General features: G+C 34.4%; 1 long non-coding RNA gene across 1 annotated transcript in view; it reads right to left on the bottom strand.

The window, feature by feature from the left end:
• The window catches only part of LOC129053030 (uncharacterized), a 33393-nt gene extending 14279 nt beyond the window's left edge, over nucleotides 1-19114 (bottom strand). The window contains exons 1-2 of the long non-coding RNA XR_008518159.1: nucleotides 19032-19114; nucleotides 15912-15951 (exon numbers count right to left, since the gene is read on the bottom strand). This is a non-coding gene — a long non-coding RNA (uncharacterized LOC129053030). The remainder of the gene's footprint in view (nucleotides 1-15911; nucleotides 15952-19031) is intronic.
• Nucleotides 19115-19300: the final 186 nt, after the last annotated feature.

Here is a 19300-nt window from a genome sequence, read left to right as displayed (position 1 = left end):
CTTTTCAGCTGCATCTTGAGGAAGTGGTTTCTACTTCACCTATCTGAAGGCAATAACAGGACGTGGCACAACCTAATCTACTTGGGGCCATTACGAACACAGACTGTGGTTCGGACAAGCAAAAGGATTTGAGAGGGACCTAGAATCTCTGACCAGGCTGATTGGTGAGATTCATCTCTTACACAAAGCCAGTCTGACAAGACTAGGTGCAGCAGTTATCTTATCTAATGCACGATAACTATCAGAGTCAAAGAAGAAATTTAAAAAATTTAAAAATATCTTGAGATGAATGAAAACTAAAACACAGCATAACAAATCTTATGGTCTGCAGCAAAAGCAGTAATAAGAAAAAAGCTTATAACAATAAACACCTACATTAAGAAATAAGAAAAATTTCAAATAAATAACCCAACCATATACCTCAAGAAACTAGAAAAAGAAAAATTGACTAAACCCAAAGTTAGCAGAATAAAGCATATAACAAGGATCAGAGCAAAAATAAATCAAATACAAAATAATCAATACTAAGAATTGGTTTTTGGAAAAAATAAGATCAACAAACCCTTAGCTAGACTAAGAAAAAAAGAGAGAAGACGCAAATAAAATACAAATGAAAGAGGAGATATTACAACGGATGCCTTAGAAAAAAAAAAGAATATTAAGGGACTATTATGGACAGTTATATGCCAGCAAATTGTAAAAATGTGAAAATTCCTAGAAATACACAACCTGCTAAGACTTAATCAAGAAGAAATATAAAGTCTGAATAGACCAAGTACAAACAAAGCGATTGAAGGTAGTAATCAAAAACCTCCTAACAAAGAAAAGCTCAGGACCATATGGCTTCACTAGTGAATGCTACCAAACACTTAAGGAAAAATTACATAAATCCATTTCAAACTCTTCCAAATATCTGCAAAAGTAGGGACACTTCCCAACTCATTCTATGAGACAGCATTTACCTAAAATTGAAGCCAGAGAAAGACACCACACAAAAAGAGAAAACTACAGCCCAATATCTTTTATGAATATAAATAAAAAATCTTCAACAAAATATTAGCAAATTGAATTAAGCAGGATATTAAAAGGATTATATTCCAAGACAAAGTGAAATTTATCCCAGGTACGGAAGGGTGGTTCAACTTACAAAAAGTAATCGTCATAATATATCATAATGTAGGAATTAAGGACAAAACTCACATATCATCATCTCAAATAAATTCAGAAAAAGCATTTGACATAATTCACCATACTTTCATGATAAAGACTCTCATCAAATTAAGTATAGAAAGAATGGCCTCAACAGAATAAAGGCCATATATGATAAGCTAACAGCTAAAATCATTATACTGGAAAAAGCAGAAAGCTTTTCCTCTAACATCAGGAAGAAGACAAGAAATGCTAACTTCACCACTTCTATTCAATATAATACCAGAAGTTCTAACCAGAGTAATTAAGAAGAAATAAAAAGTATCCAAATTGGAAAGAAAGAAATAAAATTCACAGATGACGTGATCTTATATGTAGAATTCCCTAAATGTTCCAAAGAAAACTATTAGAGCTAATAAATAAATTTACTGAAGTCTCTATATACAATTTCAACATGCAAAAAATCAGTTGCATTTCTATACAATATTTATAAACATTCTGAAAGGGAAATTAACAGTTCAACTTATGAAAAAGAATATAATGTTTAGGAATAAACTTAAGAAGGCACAAGATTTGTATGCTGAAAACTATGAAATATTGCTCAAAGAAATTAAAGAGACTAAAATAAATGAAAAGACACCCTATGTTTATGGATATAAGATTTAATATCGTTAAGATGGCAATATCCCACAGCACATGGATAATTCTCAAGGATAGACCATATGATAGGTAACAAAAAAGCCTTAAAACATTCCAAAAATTAAAATAATATCAAGCATCTCCTCTGACCACAATGGAATAAAACTAGAAATTAATAAAAAGAGGTATTTTGGAAACTATACATGGAAAAATGCATGGAAATTAAATAATATGCTCTTGAATGACCGGTGGATTAATAAAGAAGTTAAGAAATAAATTAAAAATTTTCTTGAAACAAATGATAATGAAAACACAACATACCAAAACCTATGGGATACAGCAAAAGCAGTACTATGAGGGAAATTTATAGCTATAAGTGCCTACATCAAAAAAAAGAAGAAAATCTTCAAATAAACAATTTAAGGATGCATCTTAAAGAGCTAGAAAAGCAAGACCAAATGAAACCCAAACTAGTAGAAGAAAATAAATAATAAATACCAGACCAGAAATCAATCAAGTTGAAATTTTAAAATAACACAAAAGATCAATAAAACCAAAAGTTGGTTTTCTGAAAAGTTAAACAAAATTGACAAAGCTTTAGCCAGGCTAACTAAAAAAGAAGAAGACCCAAATAAATAAAATCATAAATGAAATGAGAGAGATTAAAACTAATATCACAGAAATTCAAAGAATCATAAGTGCCTACTATGAGCAACTATACACCAATAAATTGGAAGATCTAGAAGAAACTGACAAATTCCTAGATACATACAACCTACCAAGAGTGAACTAGGAAGAAATCCAAAACCTGAACAGACTAATAACAAGTAATGAGATCAAAGCCATAATAAAATGTCTCCCAGTAATAAAAAGCCTGGGACCTGAAGAATTCATTGTTGAATTCTACCAAACATTTAAAGAGCTAATATCAATCCTACTCAAGCTATTCCAAAAAATAGAGGATGAGGGAATACCTCCAAACTCACTGTATGAGGCCAGTGTTACTCTGATAACAAAACAAGACACAGACACATCAAAAAAAGAAAACTACAGGCCAATTCTCTGATGAATATTGATGCAAAATCCCTCAACAAAATACTAGCAAACCAACTTCAACAATACATTAGAAAGATTTATTCTTCATGACCAAGTGGGACTTATCTCTGGGATGCAAGAGATGGTTCAATACACACAAATTAATCAGTATGATACATCATATCAACAGAATGAAGAATAAAGACAATAATTTCAATTGACGCTGAAAACAAATTTGATAAAATTCAACATCTCGTCATGATAAAACCCCTCAAAAACTGGGAATAGAAGGAACATACCTCAACATAATAAAAGCCATAAATGACAGAGCCACAGCTAGTATCATACTGAATGGGGAAAAACTGAAAGCCTTTCCTCTAAGATCTGGAACATGACAAGGATGCCCACTGACACCACTGTTATTCAACATAGTACTGAAAGTCCTAGCGAAAGCAATCGAACAAGACATAGATATTAAGGCATCCAAATTGGAAAGGAAGAAGTCACATTATCTTTGTTTGCAGATGATATAATCTTGTATTTGGAAAAACCTAAAGACTCCACAAGAAAAATGTCAGAACTGATAAAGATATTCAGTAAAGTTGTAGGATACAAAATCAACATACATAAATCAGGAGCATTTCTATACGCCAACAGAAAACAACGTAAATAAGAAATTTAAAAAGTAATCCCATTTACAACAGAAACACATTAAATTAAATACCTAAGAATTAACCAAAGAAGTGAAATATTTATATAAGGAAAACTATAAAACACTGATGAAAGAAATTGAAGAGGACAACAAAACAGGAAAAGATATTCCATGTTAATGGATTGAAAGAATCAATATTGTTAAAATGTCCACATTACACAAAGCAATCTACAGATTCAATGTAATCCTTACCAAAATACCAATGGTATTCTTCATAGAAATAGAAAAAAAAAATCCTAAAATGTAGATGGAACCAAAAACGACCCAGTGTAGCAAAAGCTATCCTAAGTAAAAAGAATATAACTGGAGAAATCACATTGTCTGACTTCAAATCATACTACAGAGCTATAGTAACCAAAAACAGCATGATATTGACATAAAAATAGACACATAGTCCAATGGAACAGAATATAGAACTCAGAAACAAATCCACACACCTACAGTGAACTCATTTTTGACAAAGGTGCTAAGAACATACACTGGGGAAAAGACAGTCTCTTCAACAAATGGTGCTGGAAAAACTGGATATCCAAATGCAGAAGAATGAAACTTGACCCCTATTTTCCCCCATATAAAAAAAAACAAATCAAAATGGATTAAAGACAAATCTAGTACCTCACACTATGAAACTACTACAAGAAAACATTGAGAAAAATCTCCAGGACATTGGTCTAGGCAAAATTTTCTGGAGCAATACCCCACAAACACAAGCAACCAAAACAAAAATGGACAAATGATATCACATCGAGTTAAAAAGCTAATGCACTGCAAAGAAAACAATCAACACAATGAAGAACAACCCACAGAATGGGAGAAAATATTTGCAAAATACTCATCTGACAAGAGATTAATAACCAGAATATATAAGGAGCTCGAACAACTGTATTAAAAAAATCTAATAATCTGATCAAAAGATGGGCAAAATATTTGAACAGACATTTCTCAAAAAGAAGACCTATAAGTGACAAACAGGCATATGAAAAGGTGCTCAACATTATTTATCATCAGAGAAATGCAAATCAAAAATACAATATCATCTCACTCCAGTTAAAATGGCTTATATCCAAAATTCCATGTATATGTGTGTATATATGTACATACATTGCAATACATTGCATATATATACATCCCACATATATACATACAATGAAATATTATTCAGCTTTAAAAAGGAAGAAAATTCTGACACAGGCTACAACATGGATTAACCTTGAGATCATTATGCTAAGTAAAACAGCCAGTCACAAAAAGACAAATACTGTAAGATTTCACTTAAATGAGTACTCAGAGTAGTCAAATTCATAGAGACAGAAAGTAGAAAAGTTTTCAGAGTTTCAGTAGCTGTACATTTTAAAATAACTTAAAGAGTGTAATTGGATTGTTTGCAACTCAATGGATAAATGCTTGAGGGGATGCATACCCCATTTTTCATGATGTGCTTATTTCACATTACACCAATACATCTCATGTATCCCAAAAATATATACACCTACTATGTACTATCAACAATTAAAAATAAAAAAATTTAAATGGCAATACTACCCAAATCAATCCACAGATTCAATGCAATTCCTATGAAAATTTCGATATTTTTTACAGAAATGGAAAGACCTACCCTAAAATTTATATGAAATTTCAAGAGACCCAGAGTAGCCAAAACAATATTGAAAAAGAACATTAGAAAATTCATACTTTCTGATTTTGAAACTTACTACAAAGCTACAGTAATCAAAATAGTGCTGTCATATGTACAGACATATAAACCAGTGGAATTGATTAAAAATTTTTCAACAAGAGTTCTGAGATCATCAGAACTCTTCTGATGGGAAAGAACATCTGAGGGAAAGAACAATCTCTTCAATAAATGGTGCTGGGAAAACTGGATAACCATATGCAAAAGAATGAAGTTCAACCTGTACATTATATCATATACTAAAATTAATACAAATGAATCAAAGGCCTAAATCTAAGAGCTAAAATAATAAAACTCTTTGGAGGAAATATATGGGCAAGTTTTTATTACCCTGAATTTTGCAATGGTTTTATAAATAAGAAACCAAAAGCACAGACAAAAAATAAAAAAAAACTTCATTAAGATGAAGAACTCTTGTACATCAAATAATCAAGAGAGTGAGAACAGATAGTTGCATATCATAATCTGATAGGACTTAACATCCAAACTATATAAAGGTCTTCTATAACTCGGCAACCATCTAAAACCCCATTTTAAAAATAGGCAAATTACCAGAGTACACTTTTTTGGTAAGAAGATATACATATCATCATCATTAGTTATTAGGAAAATTCAAATCAAAGACAACTCACTGGAGACACAACTTCATGTTTACTATAACAGCTATAATAAAAAATGTAAAGGAAAACAGCAAGTTTTGTTGAGGATATGGAGAAATTAGAATCCTTGCACATTGCTGGTGGGAATGCAAAATGGTGCAGCCACTATGGAAAACAGTTTGGAGGTTTCTCAAAAAGTTAAACATAGGATTATTGTATGACCCAACAATTTTACTCCTAGGTATATACCCAAAATAATTGAAAACAGGGATTCAAACAGATACTTGTATACCAATGTTTATACCAGCATCATTCACAATACCCAAATGGTGGAAACAATCCATGTGTCCAGCAACAGTAGAATGAGTAAGCAGAATGCAGAACAGTCTATGCTCATTATTCATGGCATTTATGTTCTTTTCTTTTTTTGAGAGGGAGTCTCACTCTGTCGCCCAGGCTGGAGTGCAGTGGCACAATCTCGGCTCACTGCAAGCCTCGCCTCCCGGTTTCACGCCATTCTCCTGCCTCAGCCTCCTGAGTAGCTGGGATTACAGGCACCTGCCACCACACCCAGCTAATTTTTTGTATTTTTAGTAGAGACGGGGTTTCACCATGTTAGCCAGGATGGTCTCGATCTCCTGACCTCGTGATCTGCCCGCCTCAGCCTCCCAAAGTGCTGGGATTACAGGCGTGATCCACCGTGCCCAGCCTATTCATGGTATTTATGTTCTATAGCATTGTCATTAGCACCAAATTAGCAAATACTGAACTACTGTTCCTAGGGAAAATTCAGGTTTAGGTGTGTGTGAGCGTCTTAGGCCATAATATTCCCATCATCTCATCAATACACAACCTTGTTTTATGTGTATTTCTTATTTAATATACAGTTGATTTATTTTTACTAAACTCGCAACCAACAGCACTGTAACTCATACCTGAACAAAGCTTATATTATACATTATTTTTTCTGTAAGGCACATCACAGCCTTCTTGTGCTTAGAAACACTAGAAAGCACTTCGACACTATGCTTGTGGGCCATTCTAAACAGCAAAATCACCCAAAAAAAAGCAGAAAAATGCAAAAACCATGGCACTAAATAGATAGCAAAGAGGACACTTGTTTAAAATATGACAGCTGAAACAAAAAGGCAGACTATCACTTTGTTCAACCTCAACTAGGAATATGTGCATAAAGAGACTCAAATTTTTTCTGCTCTGAAAAAAATAAAATTGCTGTGTGAATGACTACATAAGTGTTGATTCTGATTTTAGGGTTACAAATCTAGAGGTGATTTAAAGTGCATGGGAGAATGTGCCTAGATTATATGCAAATACTATGCCATTTTATATAAGGGACTTGGGCATCTGTGGATTTTGATATCCACAGGTGTCCTAAAAATCCCCTGTAGATACCAAGGGAAAAATATATTCAGGTGGTGGCTGGGCTGGTATGGAGGATCCAAGACACATCACTCATATTCCTGGTTCCTTGACAAGAGCAGCTCAATGGTACTCCTCCTCCTCCCTATGGAGTCTCAGAGCTTCTCCACATGGTCCTTTTAGCAGGGTTTTGAGACATGATGGCTCAGGGCTCCATGAAACCAAGCAAGAAGCTTCCAGTACTTTTACCAGCTAGGCCCAGCAATGGCACAGCATCAATTCCACCATACTCCATTAGCCAGAGCAGGGACTAGACAGCCCAGATTCAAATGTAGGGGAAATAAACACCAACACTTGATGGAATAAATGTCACAGAATTTGAAGCCATCCTTAATCTACCACAAATACTTAACCAAAATGGCTAAGAAGTTATCTATTCCAGTTCTGAACATCTCCTGCCCCACACTGTTTATTCCCACACAATTTTGTCCCTGCAACAGTAGCTTTATACTCTATTTTTACTAATAGAAATGAAGTATATGACATGAAACTCAGGCCTTAAGATCTTTTTTGAAATCTTTGATGAATAGGTGGGATGGACAGAAGTTTGTCACTTCAAGGTCTGCAAGAAGTTCTATCTCTTTAGAGATGAAAATTTTCAGTCAGCTTTGGGGTACAGTATTCCTTCATCTTATTTTGGGGAAAATTGTTAAGCTATATGCAGAGACTATAGACTTAAGTTTCAACTGTACTGTTTAATAAATTAGGTATATCTTTAGCTAAACTATGAGGAGTTAGGAATATTTTAATATGGATTTTTATTTTATTGTCTCAGAAAATTATCTTTAAAAATTCTAAGTAGGTCTTTTTGTCCAAATATTTGCTCCCAAGAAATTGGAAGAACAAAACCGAGCCATGGAGAATATATAGATCTCATGATTTCTTCACTTCATACTAGAGTAAAGACTGTAAAAACCAAATGAATGTGTAGGTTAAGTGTTCTGGTTTTTAAGTATAAATGATGTTTATGGTTGAGCAAGGACTCCATTGCTAAAGCTTTGTGTAACATAAGGGTGAGCAAAAAATTTTGCTATACTGTGTATGAACTGAGATAATATTATGACTGAAACATTACTTGTGATTGTAGAAATGTGCATGGACCCTTTTGCTTAGCTTTAGTTTGTTTTTGTTTTGTTAAGAGATATTAAGATATATTACATTCAGGTAATATAGCTTTGGTGCCTAGGGGACAGACATTCCCCCTATCTCCACAAAGAGCCCAGCACCCTCTAATGCCCCAAAGACATGTGACTTAGAAAAATAACACCCTAAGCATAGATACTGACAATTTTCTGAAGGATAATCCCAATGCAAGCTACAGTGAGGCTCCACTAAACTGCTTCAAGAGCAGTGGATATTAGCTGACGGAATAGGAGAAAAATATCATGGCAGTTGTAATGTGGTAATTATAGTGGGCAACAGGCTTGTGAACACATTTACTGTGTGTTAAAAAACCTAGAGAAACAGGCCGGGTGTGGTGGCTCACTCCTGTAATCCCAGCACTTTGGGAGGCCGAGACGGGCGGATCACCTGAGGTCAGGAGTTCGAGACCAGCCTGGTCAACATGGTGAAGCCCCGTCTCTACTAAAAATAAAAAAATGAGCCGAGATCGCACCACTGCACTCCAGCCTGTGTGACAGAGTGAGACTCCATCTCAAAAAAAAAAAAAATGAAACCCTAGAGAAACAAGAGCAAACTAACCCCAAAGCTAGCAGTACAAGATATAGCCAAAATCAGAGGTGAACTGAATGAAATTGACATGTAGAAAAAAATTCAAGAGATACAGGAAACCAGGAGTTTTTTATTCAAAAGGATAAGATTGGTAGACTGCTAACTAGAATAATAAAGAAAAATGAGAAAATATTGAAATAAACACATTCAGATATGAGAAAGAGGACATTACCACCAACCCCAAAGAAATAAAAGAAACCCTTCGAGACTATTACAAACAGCTCTATGCACATAAATTAGAAAACCTAGGAAAAAATCGGTAAATTTCTAGACACATACAATGTCCAAAGATTGAACCGGGAAGACATAGAATCCCTGAAGAAACTAATAATGAGTTCTGACATTGAATCAGTAATAAAAAGCCTACCAACCAAAAAACAAGCCCAGAACCAGATAGATTCACAGCCAACCTCTACCAGATGTATAAAGAAGAACTGATACAATTTCAACAGAAACTATTCAAAAAAACTTGAGGAGGAAGGCTCTCCCTAACTCCTTCTATGAGGCCAACATCATCCTGACATCCTGACTTTTCCCAGGTTCACAGGTTAAGACTTCTATTACATGAAACTCTCATCTTTGAATATTTTAGCCCTAGCTAAAGCAATCAGACAAGAGAAAAATATAAAGGCCATCCAAATTAGAAAGGAAGAAGTCAAATTATCCTTATTATAAGATCATATCGATCTTATAATTGGAAAAACCTAAAGACTCCAACAAAAAACCATTAGAACTCATAAATTCAGTAATATTGCAAATACAATATCAACATACAAAAATCAGTAGCATTTCTGTATACCAACAGATTAATTGCAAAAAGGATATTGCTAAGGTATATAGTAATCAAGATATCTAAAATAAATATGAAGGAAAGAATTCTAAGACCAGTGAGACAAAAGTATCAAATAACATATAAAGGAAAACCTATCAGATTAAGAGCATACTTCTCGGCAGAAACTTTACAAGTCATAAGGGATTAGGGTCCTAAGTCTCCTAGAAGAGAATAACTGCCAGCCAAGAATTTTGTATTCTGCTAAACTAAGTTTCATAAATGAAGAAATAAACTTTTTCTCAGGCAATCAAACATTTAGGAAATTTGCTGCCACTAGAACAGCATTACAAGAAATACTGAAAGGAATTTCAAATATCAAAATGAAAGGTCTATATGCATCAATATAAAAACACTTGAAAGTATAAAACTCACAAGACTTGTAGAACAGTAACAGAATGGAAAAACAAGCAACTAGGTAACAATCAGCTTGGGGATGGGAATAGTATTTCAAATACCAATATTAGCTTTGAATGTAAATGGTCTAAGTGTCCCACTGAAAGGAGGCATATTGGCAGAATGTCTTACAAAAACACAGTCCAAATATCTGCTACCTTCAAGAGACCCACTTAACTCATAAAGATCCTTATAGACTCATGGCAAAAAGATGGGAAAAATATTTCACACAAATGGAAACCAAAAATGAGCAGAAGTAGCTTTTCTTCTATCAGATAAAATAGATTTTAAATCAATAACAGTAAAAAAAAAGAAAAAGAATGTCATTATATAATAATAAAGGGTTCAATTCAATAAGAAGATATAACAATCCTTAATATATGTGCACCCAACGCAAGAGCTTCCAGATTAATAAAAGATCTACTACTAGACCCAAGAAAAGAGATTGACAGCAATACAATAATAGTTTGGGACCTCAACACTCCACTGACAGCACTAGACAGATCATTGAGGCAGAAAGTCAACAAATAAACACTGGACTGAAACTGGGCTCTAACAGATATTTACAGAATATTCTACAAAAAAATTCAAAATATACATTCTTCTCATCAGCACATGGAATCTTTCCAAGATAGACCATATGAGAGGCCACAAAATAAGCCTAAATAAATTTAAAAAAATCCAAATCATACAAGTACCTTCTCAGACCACAGGAAAATAAAACTAGAAATCAATGCCAAGGGAAACTCTCAAACCTATAAAAATACATGGAAATTAATCTGATCCTGAATAATCTTTGGATAAATGATGGAATCAAGAAGAAAATTTAAAACTTTTTCAAATAAATGATAATAGTAACCCAAGTTATTAAAATCTCTGGGATACAGGAAAAGCAGTGCTAAGACAATAGTTTATATTGCCAAATGTCTACATCAGAAAGAAAAATCACAAACCAACAACCTAACATAATACCTCAGGCAACTGGAAAACCAAGAACAAACCAAACCCAAAGGCGGCAGCAGAAAACAAATAACAAAGATCAGAGCAGAGCTAAATGAAATTGAACCCCTGCCAAATACAAATGATCAATAAAAAGAAAAATTTGTTTTCGAAAAGATAAACAAAATTGATAGTTAGCTAAATTAACCAAGAAAAGAGAGAAGATTCAAATAAGCTCAATCAGAAATGAAAAGGGAAACATTACTACTGATACCATGGAAATAAAAAAGATCATCTGAGACTACTATGAACACCTCTATGTGCACAAACCAGAAAATCTAGAGGAAATGGATAAACTCTTGGAAACATACAACACTCCAAGCTTGAATCAGGAAGAAATAGAAATTCTGAGCAGACTAATTGTAAGTAGTGAGATTGAATCAGTGATAAAAATATCCAAACCAAAAAATACACCCAGGACCAGGCAGATTCACAGCCAACTTCTACTAAACATTTGAAGAACTGGTAGCAATTCTACTGAAACTATTACTAAAGCTTGAGAAGTAGGGAATCCTCTCTAACTCACTCTGTGAAGCTAATATCACCCTGATACCAAAGCCAGAAAAGGACATAACAACAGCAAAAATAACTACAGACCAATATCCCTCATGAACACAAAAATCTAGCCAACCAGATCTAACAGTACATCAATAATTCACCAAGATCAAGGGGGTTTTATCCCAGGGATCCAAGGATGGTTCAACATAGAGAAATCAATAAATGTGATTAACCACATAAGTAATTTTTTAAAAAATATGATCATTTCAATAGATGCAGAAAAAGCACCTTATCACATTCAGCATCCTTTCATGATAAATATCCTTAACAAACTAGGCATCAAAGGAACATACCTAAAAATAATAAAAGCCATATATGACAAGCCCACAGTAAACATCACACTGAATGGGGAAAAGTTGAAAACATTGCCCCTGAGAACTGGAACAAGACAAGGATGCCCACTTTCACTACTTTTATTCAATGTAGTACTGGAAGTCCTAGCCAGAACAATCAGGCAAAAGAAAGAAATGAAGGGCATCCAAATTGGAAAAAATAATGTCAAAGTATCTGTTTGCTGATATAATCTTCTATCTTAAAAACCCTGAAGACTCCTCAAAAAGCCTCCTAGATTTGATAAATGAATTCACTAAAGTCTCAGATTACAAAATCAACATACACAAATCAGTAGCTCCGCTATACACAAATAATGACCAAGGTGAAAATCAGATCAAATCAATTCCATTTACAATAGCTGCAAAAAAACCCCTAGGAATATATTTAACCAAGGAGCTGAAAAATCTCTACAAGGAGAACTACAAAACACTGATGAAAGAAATCACAGGTGACACAAACAAATGGAAAAACATTCCATGCTCATGGATTGGAAAAATCAATACTGTGAAAATGACCATACTGCCCAAAGCAATCTACATATTCAATGCAATTCCTATCAAATTACCCATATCATCATGCACAGAATTAGAAAAAAATCTTTAAATTCATATGGAACCAAAAAAGAGCCTAAACAGCCAAAGCAATCCTAAGCAAAAAGAACCAAGCCAGAGACATAACATTACCTAACTTCAAATTATACTACAAGGCTATAGTAGCCAAAACAGCATGGTACTGGTATAAAAGTAGATACATAGACCAATAGAACAGAATAGAGAACCCAGAAATAAAGCCAAATACTTACAAAACAGCTGATCTTTGACAAAGCAGACAAAAGCATGCACTGGGGAAGGGACACTCTTTTCAATAAATGATGCTGAGAATATTGGACAGCCACATGTGGAAGAATGAAACTGGACCCTTATCTCTTACCATATACAAAAATTAATTCAGGATGGATTAAATACTTAAATATAAGACCTGAAACTATAAAAATTCTAGAAGAAAACCTAGGGAAAGCTTTTCTGGACATTGGCCTAGAAAAGTAATTTATCAGTAAGGCCTCAAAAGCAAATGCAGCAAAAACAAAAATAAATAAATGGGACTTCATTAAACTAAAGAAGCTTCTGCACAGCTAAAGAAATAACAGAGTAAACAGAAAATCTACAGAATAGGACAAAATATCTGCAAGCTATACATCCAACAAAAGGCTAACATCCAGAATATGCAAGGAAATCAAATCAGCAAGAAAAAGACAAATAATCCCATTAAAAAGTAGGGAAAGAACATAAATAAACACTTCTCAAAAGAAAATTTACAAATGGCCAACAAACATATAAAAAATGCTCAACATTATTAATCGTCAAGGGAATGCAAATTAAAACACAAAATGAGATACCACCTTACCCCAATCAGAATGGCCATTTTTAAAACATAATAAACAGTAGATATTGGTGTATATGCAGTAAAAAGGGAATGCTTGTACACTGTTGTTGAGAATGTAAATTAGTACAACCTCTATGGAAAACAGTATGGAGATTTCTCAAAGAACTAAAGTAAGTCTACCATTTGATCTAGGAATCCCACTACTAGGTATCCACCCAAAGGAAAAGAAGTCATTATATTAAAAAGATACCTGCACTCATGTTTATCATAGCACAGTTCACAATTATAAAGACATGGAATCAACCTAATTGCCAATCAACAGATGAGTGGATAATGAAAATGTGGCATATCTACACTATGGAATACTACCCAGTCATGATAAAGAATGAAATAATATCTTGTGCAGCAACTGGGATGAAACTGGAGGCCATTATACTAAGTGATGCAACTTGGGAATGGAAAACCAAATACCACATGTCATCACTTATAAGTAGGAGCTAAGCTATGGGTATGCAAAGGCACACAGAGTGGTATAATGGATACTGGAGACTCAGAAGCGGGGAGGATGAGGAGAGGGATTAAAAAATCACCTACTGGCTATACTGCACACTATTTGGATGATTAGTGCACTAAAAGCTCGGACTTTACCATTATACAATTTATTCATGTAACCAAAAACCACTTGTACCCTCCTAAAACTATTGAAATAAAAATAAATTTTAAACAATTTGCCAGGGTGTGGGTACTATTTAATCCAGTTTAGGCTGTAATAGAAGTTAAGCAAGTTTTAGAAAAATAATGTCACTTGCCTTAAAAAAAGTTCTGAATAGAATTTCTCAAAAGAAGACATAAAAATGGAGGACAGGTATATGAAAAATGCTTATCATCATTAATCAAAGAAATGCAAATCGAAACAACAATGAGATATCATCTCACCCCAGTTAAAATGACTTTTATCCAAAAGACAGGCAATAATGACATCCTGGAGAGGATGTGGAGAAAAGGGAACCCTTGTATACTGTCTGTGATAATGTGAATTAGTATAGTCACTATGGAGAACAGTTTGGAGGCTCCTCAAAAAACTAAAAATAGAACTACCATATAATCCAGCAATGTCACTGCTAGGTATACATCCAAAAGAAAGGAAATCAGTATATCAAAGAGTTTATACGTACTCTCATGTTTACTGCAGCACTATTCTCAATAGCCAAGATTTGGGATCAACCTAAGTGTCCATCAACAGACAAATAGATAAAGAAAATGTGGCACATATACACAATGGAAGATTATTCAGACATAAAAAGAAGGAAATCCTGTCGTTTGCAACAACATGGATAGAACTAGAGGATATTATGTTAAGTGAAATAAGCCAGGCATAGAAAGACAAATTTCACATGTTCTCACTCATATGTGGGATCTAAAAATTAAAACAATTCATTTCATGGAGATAGAGAGTAGAATGATGGTTACCAGTGTCTGTGAAGGGTAGAGGAGAGTGGCAGAAATTGGAAATGGTTAATGGCTGCAAATATATAGTTAGATAGGATGAATAAGATCTAGTATTTAATAGCACAACTTGATGACTATAGTCAACAATAACTTATAGTATATTTTTAAATAAGAAAAAGAATGGAATTGGAATGTTCCTAACACAAAGAAATGATAAATAATTGAGGTGATGGATACTGCAATAACCTTAATGTAATTATTATATCATAATTTATATCAAAACATCACATGAACCTCATATATCTACACCTATCATGTACCCATACAATTAAAAAATTAAAAACTTTTAAAAGAGAGGAAATGAATCACCTACAGATACGTGCAACAACACAAAACGCTCTTGGAACATAATTCAGAGTGAGCAAAACATCTCCCAGAAAAATATATGCAGTATGATACAACTTTTACGAAGTTTGAAAATAAGCAAAAAATAAGCAGTACATCATTTAGGGATATCTACGTATATGTAAAGCTATAAAGAAATCCCAGGAAATTGTGAATGTAGAGTTCAGGACAGTAGTTGCCTTTGAGACACAGCATTGGTATGAATCAGGGAAGAACACAGGAATTTCCACGGTATTAGTAACTTGCCAGTTCTAAGGTTCAGCGTTGTTTATTATTGCAATTAATAACTTCTATTTGTGTTACATATATTTTTGTGTGTGTGTATCAAATATGCCATAAGGAAAAAATGGAAAGAAGTTAATGTGACCACATTTTATCACAGATTTGTGATGAACCCTAAACATATCCTAGGTAGACATAGCTTGGTTAATAGACTATTAGAAACTCTATTATTTTATAAATTAAGAACATGTTTATTTTCAGCTACATAGCATGCCACTAGGGGGGAAAGCCCACACAAAGTCTCCTAAGAGGTCTCACAGGAAGGTGCTTGTTACTTACATTTTACCATAGTCCTGGGTTTTGCCCGCTGACTCACAACCTGTAAAAACAGATATTGTTAGCTCACCAAGAGCAAATCCACCTCTCAGCAATGCATGCACACTAATTAAGCTCCACAGGCTAAGACAGACACCAAAATGCCAATTCATTTACTGAAAAAGCAAAATATAATCCTCACATGGACTGGAATAATCAAATCAATATGATGTGAGAATTCTCTCCCAGCAAGGTTGCAAGTACTATCTGTGGGACATTTTATATTTAGATATATTTATTTTACGAGAATATCTTTTGTTCTTGTAGAAGAATACAAGAAATATAGTTCTTCATTAACATTCTAGATACTCAAAAGATGACTCAAAATAAATAGCTTACTTGTGGAGAGGACAGTGTTTAGGGGGCTTTTTGATGATGTTATCTGTGAGACTTTTGAAGATAAATTACTTAACTGGTACCCACAAAGATAAAAATATTAACCATGGCTTCATTAGACCCAAGGTGAGCAAACCACTGAGTTGGCTGGCCATTAACTCACCTAAGCTCTACAGCAGTGAATCTCGGTTGTATACACCACCCAAGCGGACTCCACAGTTCTTAGCAGCCCACAGACAGTGAGGGTTTAGAAAAGCCCAGAGTTAAATGTAATGCACACTATTCAGGTGATGGGTACAGTAAAAGCCCAGACTTCACCACTATACAATATACCATGTGGGGGACCAAATCAAAAAGTTAAAAAAAGTACACCGAGAATTAACTCAGGCACCAAATTATTCACAGTTTAAATGAACAGTGTATAGTTTCCCCTGCAGACATGGTGCATGGAAAGCCACATCATACACAGAAGGTGGCATAGTTTGACTATGGGTCCCCACCCAAATCTCATATTGAATTGTAAACCCCAGTAATGAAGGTGGGGCCTGGTGGGAGTGATCGGATCATGGGGGTAATTTCTCATGAATGGATGGGTACTATCCCCTTGGTACTGTCCTGGAGATAGTGAGTGAGTTCTCACAATATATGGTTGTTTAAATGTGTGTGGCACCTCCACCTCTTCTCTCTCTTGCTCCTGCTTTTGCCATATGATGTGCCTGCTCCCCTTTTACCTTCTGCCATTATTGAAATCTTCCTGAGGCTTCCCCAGAAGCAGATGCCACTATGTTTCCTGTAAAGTCTGCAGAACTGTGAGCCAACTAAATATTTTTTATTTATATATTACTCAGTCTCAGATATTTCTTTATAGCAATGCGAGAATGGCCTAATACAGAAGATTTACCTAATAAGCTTAAAATTATAACAAAGGAAATAAAATCAATCAAACCCTGATGCCTAAGGTGTCAGGGTAGCCCAATGTATCCAACACATTGGGATGCTCTCCATAATAGGTCAAAGTATTAGAAATGCATTGGCTCAGCTCTCTCTTGAGCATGATTGGGTGGATACAGCTAACATATGTCTTCTTTAATCTCTTTTTTCTTTGCTTATTGAATTGCTGCACCTTTTTCTTATTGATATGGTCTTTATCTACATATAATAATACAGTAAAACAGTAATTATGGTCTTAGAATCATCTCATTTCAGGTGAATTTATAGATCTACTTGACCTACATGTTGATTTCGGAGGTCAATTTGTCCCCCTCATTTCTCCATGTTCTTGGGGGCACCTAATAAAAGCTCCCCAAAGTACTTACAAGAGTCTTACTATGAGAGAAACCACAATTGGTAAGGCCCTAAAAAACCTGAACATTTTAAGTAATGGTAGAAATAAGCATACTTCAGGAAACACACAGTTGTTTATCCATTCCCATTGACTTTAAACACTTCCTATGACCAAAAGAATTTAAAGTACCTTCAGCAAAATATAAATATCCACAAAATAGTTCAATAAAGACCAAAGAGAATTAGATATCATTAATGAGAAAGACAGTTGTAGTTGTGCCAGAAACTAAAGATGAGATTATTACTGTAATCAAGTTTTAAATTCAGCAATATGTATCTTGATAGCCAAGATAGAAAGGTAAAGTGGCATCAAGTTGTACCTCCCAAAAGAGAATATAAATATTCTTTGGGAATAATTCCCAAAGTCTGGTTATGTTATTTGAGTTGCTCCTTTGTTCTTTTGTAAACAATATCACTGCTCTTCCTAGTCAAAAAGGACACTACTGACCCAAGAATGGTAGACTGAGGCATTTTATTGCTTGATCTGAGCCAGTCATGTTGCCATGACTGGCCCTCAAGAATATTCATTCATGACCAAGGTTGCAAGTACTATCTGTGGGACTTTTGAAGACAAAATTACCTAGCTGGTCCCCACAAAGATAAAAACATTAGTCATGGCTTTGTTAGACCCGAGGTGAGCAAACCACTGAGTTGGCTGGCCATTAACTCACCTAAGCTCTACAGCAGTGAATCTCAGTTGTATATACTACCCAAGCAGACTCCACAGTTCTTAGGAGCCCACAGACAGTGAGTTTAGGAAAGCCCAAAGTTAAATGTAATGATCACTATTCAGGTGATGGGTACAGTAAAACCATCACTTCACACAATATATGCATGTAAGAAACCTGTACTTATACCACTTAATAAAATATATATAAATATATATATACATATATATAAATTTAAACCAAAATAAATAAATAAAGTAAATGGATAGTTGAATACCAATGTTAAAGTTTCATTCACTTAACAAATGTGCCTGAAGAAACAACATACTAATACCTTTTTTAAGAATTATTTTCCAAATATTCAAACACATTCCAATAATGGAGTACCTTTTTTCATAATGAATTAGTCAGAATCCCACCCCAGGAAACAGACGGCACATTCAAAAGGAAAATTTAATATTAAAAAAGGGACTCTGTATAATGCTTTAGGGAAAAGTAAGGAAAGCCAATAAGGGAAGGTGAAACATGGAGACCGGAGCCTTTACCACCTCCCTTACCTGAAGGGACAAGGGAGAGAGGAATAACTAGAACCTGTAGAGAACATTAGAGGAGAGCTACCAAAGAGGAGCTGAGGCCTTCAGTGGAGGAACAAAGGCAATTCCAAACCACATCAGAAAGGGAGTCTAGCATAAATGCCTCAATCTCTCTTTTCTCCCAACTTCCTGTCAGTACCTACCATTGACTAAACCAATCAAAAGTCTGAAGAAAAGAGAGTCCATTGATGTAGCCAATAAAGCTCAGCCTCCCAGGGAACAAAACAGGGTCCCAAAGGGATCTAGACAACAAAAGAATGATATTGAGAATTCGTGTCTAAAACATTTTGTTTCTTCACTGTATATATTAAAGGCAGAAAACAATATTCTGTGACATACATTTTACATAATTAACAACATAAATCTATAACCTTCACCAGAGTACCTGCAATCATTCATCAACATCAATTAT

The sequence above is a fragment of the Pongo abelii genome, chromosome X (assembly GCF_028885655.2).
Source record: "Pongo abelii isolate AG06213 chromosome X, NHGRI_mPonAbe1-v2.0_pri, whole genome shotgun sequence".
NCBI classification, from domain to species: domain Eukaryota; kingdom Metazoa; phylum Chordata; class Mammalia; order Primates; family Hominidae; genus Pongo; species Pongo abelii.
Note: the sequence above shows the minus strand (reverse complement) of the source record. Positions and strands in the feature narration are given on the sequence as shown.